Source organism: Cynara cardunculus, assembly GCF_001531365.2.
Source record: "Cynara cardunculus var. scolymus isolate 2C chromosome LG 12, CcrdV1, whole genome shotgun sequence".
In the NCBI taxonomy this organism is placed as follows: Eukaryota; Viridiplantae; Streptophyta; class Magnoliopsida; order Asterales; family Asteraceae; genus Cynara; species Cynara cardunculus.
In genome coordinates this window covers 20,901,674-20,909,099 of record NC_037539.1, presented here as the reverse complement: position 1 = coordinate 20,909,099, position 7,426 = coordinate 20,901,674, and positions in this window count along the sequence as shown.

Genomic DNA, 7,426 nt, shown 5'->3' with positions numbered 1-7,426 from the left:
GATAACAGAGGACCATTTTCGAGAACCTCTGTGAGAGACAACAGAGGTTCTGTCAATCTTGACTTGTACGAATGAACATCTTCTGTTGTTGGTCCTCTGTGGTCTTCTGTGGAATGAACCCTTCTGTCAACACTCGCAGTAATACTTTTTCATACTTTTACATTAAATGAAATATGAGAGCTAACATGTAGTCCATACGGTTTATCTTTTTGAGCCTAAACAGAAGCATACGTTGCTTTATCCTTCTACACTACACAGATTTAGCATTTTATATGTTATTTTACCAAAACATTCATAGATATGCTATTTTTTAGCTATCAATGATTGAATGGAAGACCTGGTGAGATGAGCATCAAAAAGTCTCATATATACAGTACATCCGTTGTACTGAGTATATCTGTTATACTCACAGGCCAATCTTTTTACAAGATTGAAAACAATTTCATTCGTTGAAATTGGATGTTACCTTCCCATTCCCTTAATCTGAAAAGATTAAACAAGTGGATTTGCAAAGATCTACTTAMAGTTTCTTGAATTGACGGCTTACGCGGAAAATTTCATTCATCTTATGTATGATGGAATGATTCTCATTTCATCATAAGGGGAATATGTAATAATGAATGAAATATTCATTTCCGAACATTTTTAAAGGGAATCTGATGCAAAGATCAAGGGGGAGTAACTTCAAATTTGGCAAAAGACTCAAAAGAAGTGCGAATGGAGATAATTACAGAAAGATTTTTCATGTGCTACAACGACTGAGAGATGTTGAATGTGAAGATCATCTTTACAACAGTTTACTGAAGATTAATTCTGAATATTCTTTGAAGATCACATATTGTACATTGTTTTTGATGATTACTGTTCTACATTGTCAAAAGAGAATATCATCGCGATTCTACATTCGAGGGGGAGAATGCTAGAAGATCTTTCTCAATAGATAATTGTCTGAAGATTTCAAGTTGAAGAATTCTTTTGAAAGAAGACATAATGTGCTTAAAGCTTCAAAGTTCAAACAGGACTCAAAGTGAAGAATTTCTTTCAAGTCTGAATACAAAGGGGGAGAATGTTAGGACTAGAAATCAGTATTAAATTGTATTCGTCTTGAAAGTTAAATATTGTCTATAATTGTAATCGTGTTTGACTTTTCTTATAGGAGTTTGACTTTGACTTGTGTTTAGTAGTTTGACCCTATAAATAGGGTGATATCTTTGTAAATCTTGTAAGAGAGCTTATTGTAAAATCACATTACATAATAGAGGGTTTGACCAGAGCTTTGAATGTTGACTTTCTCTCTCAAATATCATATGTGTTCTTGAATGTTAAATCTCAGATCTGCCATGGTTATGAAGCTTTCTTGAAGATTGATCATTAAAGGGGACTAACATTGTAGTTTCCTGCGGTTAGCAGGGTGCTATCAGAAATTCATTCAGAACTTCTCACAGATTGCAGTGCCATTGACGAAGTTGACTAAAAAAATGTTACGTTTCAGTGGGAAGAAGATTATCATAATGCTTTTTCAACTATTGGAAGATCGTCTGTGCAGTGCTCCAGTTCTATCATTACAAGAAGGATTAGAAGATTTCATGGTCTACAGTGATGCTTCGAAGCTGGGTTTGGGTTGTGTTCTGATGTAGAGAAGGAAAGTAATTGCTTACGCATCAAGACAGCTGAAGGATCATGAGAAACAATATCCAAAACATGACATGGAGCTTGCTGCCATAGTTTTTGCTCTGAAGATTTTGGAGGCATTATTTGTTGGGGACTAAATGTCAGATATTCACAGATCATAAATGTCTCCAACATTTATTCAATCAAAAAGAGCTAAATATGCGGCAACGACGATGGATCGAATTGGTGAATGATTATGAATGTAAAATCCTTTACCATCCGGAGAAAACTAATGTGGTAGCAGATGCTTTAAGTAGAAAAGAGAAGAGTGGTATAATCAGAGTTGTGGCTATAAGAATGAATCTGTTGCCAGATATTTACGGTGAGATTTTAAAGTGTCAAGGGGAAGCTACTAAAGAAGATAAGTTCAAGTTTGAACGCTTGGGTAAACTGATTTCCACTTTGGAATAGAATGACAAAGATCTTCTGTGCTTTCAAGGTAGAATATGGGTACCATGCTATGGAAATATCCGAAAAATTATTTTAAACGAAATTCATAAATCCCAGTATTCTATTCATCCTGGCACAAATAAAATATACAAAGACATAAAACCCTTTTATTGGTGCCCTGGACTGAAGAAAAACATAACAAGGTATGTGGAATGGTGTTTGACGTGTCTGCAAGTTAAAGCTGAGCATCAAAGACCATATGGGAATCTTCAGTCTTTAGAGATTCTTGTGTGTAAATGGGATCACATAATGAAGGATTTCATTATTAAATTGCCTCGAACTCCAAAGGGATATGTTGCCATATGGGTGATTCTGGATTGTTTGTCGAAATTTGCACATTTTCTTTTGATAAAAGAGAATTATCTGTTAGAAAGGTTATCAAAGATTTATATTAAGAAAATTGTGACTAGACATGGGGTTCCGTTGTCCATCATATCAGACAGGGATAGTCGGTTTACATCCAAGTTCTGGGAAAGCTTTCAAAAAGCTTTGGGTTCTCAGATTCGATTGAGTACGGGATATCATCCACAGACTGACGGGCAGAGTGAAAGAACGATTCAAACCCTTGAAGATATTCTAAGGGCTTGTGTCATAGATTTTGACGGATCGTGGGAAGATCATATACCATTAATCGAATTTGCCTACAACAATAGTTATCATTCCAGCATTCAGGCGACACCATATGAAGTTCTGTATGGTCGTAAGTGCAGAACACCATTTTGTTGGAATGAAGTGGGTGAAAGACAGTTGATAGTGCCAAAAATAGTTCAAGTCACTTCTAAGAAGATGGAGCAAATCAGGGGAAAGATTAAAATAGTTCAAGACCGTCAGAAGAGTTATGCTGACAAACGCCGTAAGCCGATTGAATTCTTTGTGGTAGATCATGTAATGTTGAAAGTCTCGCCATGGAAAGGGGCTGTCAGATTTGGTAATAAAGGTAAGCTTAGTCTAAGATATATCAGGCCATTCAGAATCTACAAGCAAGTCGGAGTGGTTACGTATCAGCTGGAGTTACCAGAGGAGCTTAGTACGATTTATGACACTTTCCATGTCTCTAATTTGCAAAAGTGTTTGGCAGATCCGAGTTTGGAAGTGCCTCTACCAGAAGTTAGGCTAGACAGTAAGCTCAACTTTGTGGAGATGCTAGAGGAAATAATTGATCGGAAAACCAAGGTTCTGAGAAATAAAGAGATCAGTCTGGTAAAAGTTCAGTGGCGGTACCACAAAGGTTCTAAGGCAACCTGGGAATTGTAGTCTAAGATGAAAACCAAGCATCCGTCGCTTTTTGATTAAAGGAATTTCGGGACAGAATTCTTTTGAGGAGTGGATAATGTGATAACCGGGTCTTGGTTATCACCCGAGGTATTTATTATGTGATTAATTGTTTACGTGGATACATGATTACATGTTTTAAATATGTGAGTATGTGTATTTTCATGCATGGGAGTATGTGCATAATATGTGGGTGCATATGCATATGATTTAACTATATGCATGAGATGATTATATGTGTAAGTGTGTGCATGAATATGTTTCCATGCATGAGGTATGAATATATATATATATATATATATACCTATACATGCATAGGTGGTTTTAAATGTATGCATGCATGTGGGGGGGGGGGGAAGGTGTGGCCGATTTTCTATATCAAAAAAGTATAAATATAAAGAATTGGGAGTCTTCAAAATCTGAGTAATTACATAAAGGTGAGTGGTTTTAAACATCTTATTGCATACAAAATCCATTTGCTATATATTGAAATTCTGTTTTGATTCTGGAAATCATGTTGACCGGATTAGGCTTTAATACTGGATATAGTGTTGTCCGGAATAGGGGTATCCGGTCACTGTGTTGACCGGATATGGAGTTAGTGAAATTTTGAATATGCAATCCCGTTATAGAGCCGTCTGAGGAAGTTCTTATCCGGCTACTGTGCCGTCCGGAACCGTCCCTGTCCGGCTAGAGTGTTGTCCAGAAACGACCTAGTCCAGCCATAGTGCCGTCCGGATACGTTTAAATCCGTTTGTCGTGTCATCCGGATCGAGTGTTTTGTAGTGCCATCCGAATAGGTGCCGTTTTATTGTGTTGTCCGGATAGGTGCCGTTTTATCGTCCCGTCCAGATAAGTGTCGTTTTATCGTGCCATCCAAATAGGGTTTTTGTGTTTATCAAGTGTTGTTCGGATAGGGAGTCCGGCCAAGCTTGTCCGGACGTGTGTTGTCCGGATACAACTATCTATACAAATTGAATAAGTGTTTGGAATTTTTGGGGTTTTCACAATTTAACAATTATTTGGGGTTTAAATTTGTTATTGTGAAAAGATAATGTTCCTACCAAGCATGGTGACGTAAGTCTGTTTTTGTATGGAAGAGTATTTTGGGAAATATTTTTACCAAGCATGGTGACATAAGTTTGTTTTGGTATGAAACTGAATTTTGGGAAATGTTTCCACCAAGCGTGGTGACGCAAGTCTGTTTTGGTATTAAAGTTGTTTTAAGAGGTAGTTCCCCCAAACATGGTGACATTTGTCTATTCTGGCTTGGAACTAGGTGATGGGTACTTCAGGACGTGGGGACTTATGTCTGTTCTGATAAGTAACCCTACTTTAATAGAGGAATAAGGGTGACATATCAAGGAGAGGTGTAGCTTGGAATAAGAGAGGCATTGTCATATGTGGTTACTATTATAGCTCATGTTATTATCACTAATTAAATACAATAACTCCAAATCATCATTTCTTTGTGACTTGATGACTTAGAGATATTGTTCTTTTTAAAATAATAATTTAGATGTTATTGAGAAGGGGAAAATGGTTTGTGATGAGAGGCATTTATTGTCTAAGTTTCTGTCAATGTTTTAATACATACAGATGGGGTCTAGTTGGTCTTATATAAAGACCAGAGGACCCCTGGTTATGTAAAAAGGATTTTTGATACTTTTGTGGTGGGGGGGTTACAAATCAAAGGCTCTGTTATGTTTCATACAGAAGCTCTATATTTTATGTTTTATGTTTTATTCTTTAAAATTGTCTTTTTATCAAAATTATTTATAAACAAAGTTTAAGAGTCAGAGGAGCTCTGATTCTAGTTTACTTGGCTTCTTAAATTATGTTATGTTCTTCTGGACCTGAGGTTTTATTTGGTCCAGTAGACCTCTGGTGGATTAATGTCACTTAGATACAGAGGCTCTGGTTAGTAGAACTAGAAGCACTGGTTGGTAAGGCAGAAGAGGCTCTAGTCTGTAGAACCACAAGAACTCTGGTCTGTTGAGTCAGAGGGGCTCTGGCCCATTGAGGTAGAGTTCTATTTTGAGCTATGGATTTTAGAGATGTACATTTGAGTCAGAGGGGCTCTGGCCCGTTGATGTAGAGTTCTATTGCTAAAATGCAATTATTTCTATGAAAAGTTAATATATCAGATTTTAGTATTTAACACCCTGTATATGCAAAAAAATCTCACTAGACCCTTCTGGTCTAACCCTTATTTTGTGTTTTAAAAATGTGCAATGCAGGAACTACGGGGTCAAGGGATATTAAGGGGAAGGGAAAAATGTGATTATTTCCCTTATGTGATTACTGCTTTTGAAGATCAGCATGAGATTGCTTATTTTTGATGATACATGTTGCTATACATGTGATAGTATAGGATTTTATTTTGGAATTTTTCATATGTAGATTTTGTACATATAAGAATCCATGTACTAATGGGACCATTGTGGTGTAAACTGTATTTCTTTGTAATGAAATATGTGTTATATGCAAATGTGGTGTTTGGGGGTGTCACAATCAAGGCTTTGATAGTAGAAGTTTTAGAATGGTTGAGTACCTATCTTTCTATGTTGTAAGGGAAGACTATTCAGTAGGTTTAATTACAAATGCAGACTTGTACAACCTAAGACTTCATGACCAGATATTCCTACTTAATTTTTGTAATAAAGTAGATGAGCCTGTCTTTGAAGTTGAAATTAGAAGGATCATGGGAATTAACATAAATTTTATTTTTATTATGTGATTTCCAGCAGGCAATTGATAGAAAGTTGGAAGAGATCAATCTAAAGGAGCCCAAGTTATACATATGATGTAACATATGTAAATAGATTTGTATCATATCCAGCGATTAGATTTTAAATTAGAAATCCAATAACATTCTAGCTTAAGCAAATAAAGCTACAAAGCTATGGTGATCAAGTCTGAGATGATGAAGCAGATTACAGAAAGATTAAAGCTCAGATCTCTAGTCTCTGAATGTTCCAAATTCTGTTTAACTAAAGAAAATAAGAAGAAATCCTATTTAAATGATTTGAATTTCCCATTTGAGTTCTTTATTCTTGTTGGTTTGGTTGAAATAATAAAACTTCATGAAAATGTTGAGAAGAAGATTCTTGATACTTTTGATGAAATGGAGATAGACATAGAGAAAATGATTGAAGAGCCTTTAGAATTAGAGAAGCCAATTGATGAAGTAAGTGTTGTCGAAAAGAAAGAGGAAGTTGAAGAAGAGTTTGAGCAAGTTGATGCAAATGAATGGTTTTTACACCGTAGATTCATAAACTTTTTCAGGATTGAAGAAAACCATAAGGTGGTGAATTGTCTAGACATATTTGATGAAAAGTCCAAAGGGTTTAAGGCAAGTTATTGGAATTTCTTAGACGGAATTGGTATCATTAGAAATCATGGTACTCTGATTTATGGATTACCAAGGTTGATGATGTATAACTCAAGAGGTTCAAAAACTTCAACTATGTTGAGTTTATAATGTATAGAGAAGATGGGAAGCTGTATAAATTCAGTGAAGCAAATTCCAGAAACATTAATCTTCATGATCTGTGGGAAGTTCATAGCATCATAACACCTTTGGAAGACAAGGTTTTACGGTAAAGAAAGGCTAGCAGTGCAATAAGGCATGGTATGCTAAGAGCTGTAAAGTGGACCACGCTTGTTGATTTTCAAGTTCCATTGCATCTGAACAAAAAAAGAAGTTTTTCATATGGCCCTATAAAATTATCTCAAAGACATTCATAAGTTCAAACCTGGTACAGTCATTGAAGATCCAGAACCAGGCTCATATTCAAGATAGAAAGCAAGGGTCCTAAATTAATTTTTTGAGTGAATGAAGCGGCAAAGTATTCCTCAGGAACTTTGAGAATGATCAAAGTATTTCTAGAAAAGAAGAAGGAGAAAAGGGGTCAAAATGTGAGACTAATTGAAAGAATGATAAATCTGATCCAAGCTCAATTGAATTTTTGAAATTCGATTCTACTCAGATTTGTAAGAAAGCTTGATGAATATGGTTTGGATATTCGAA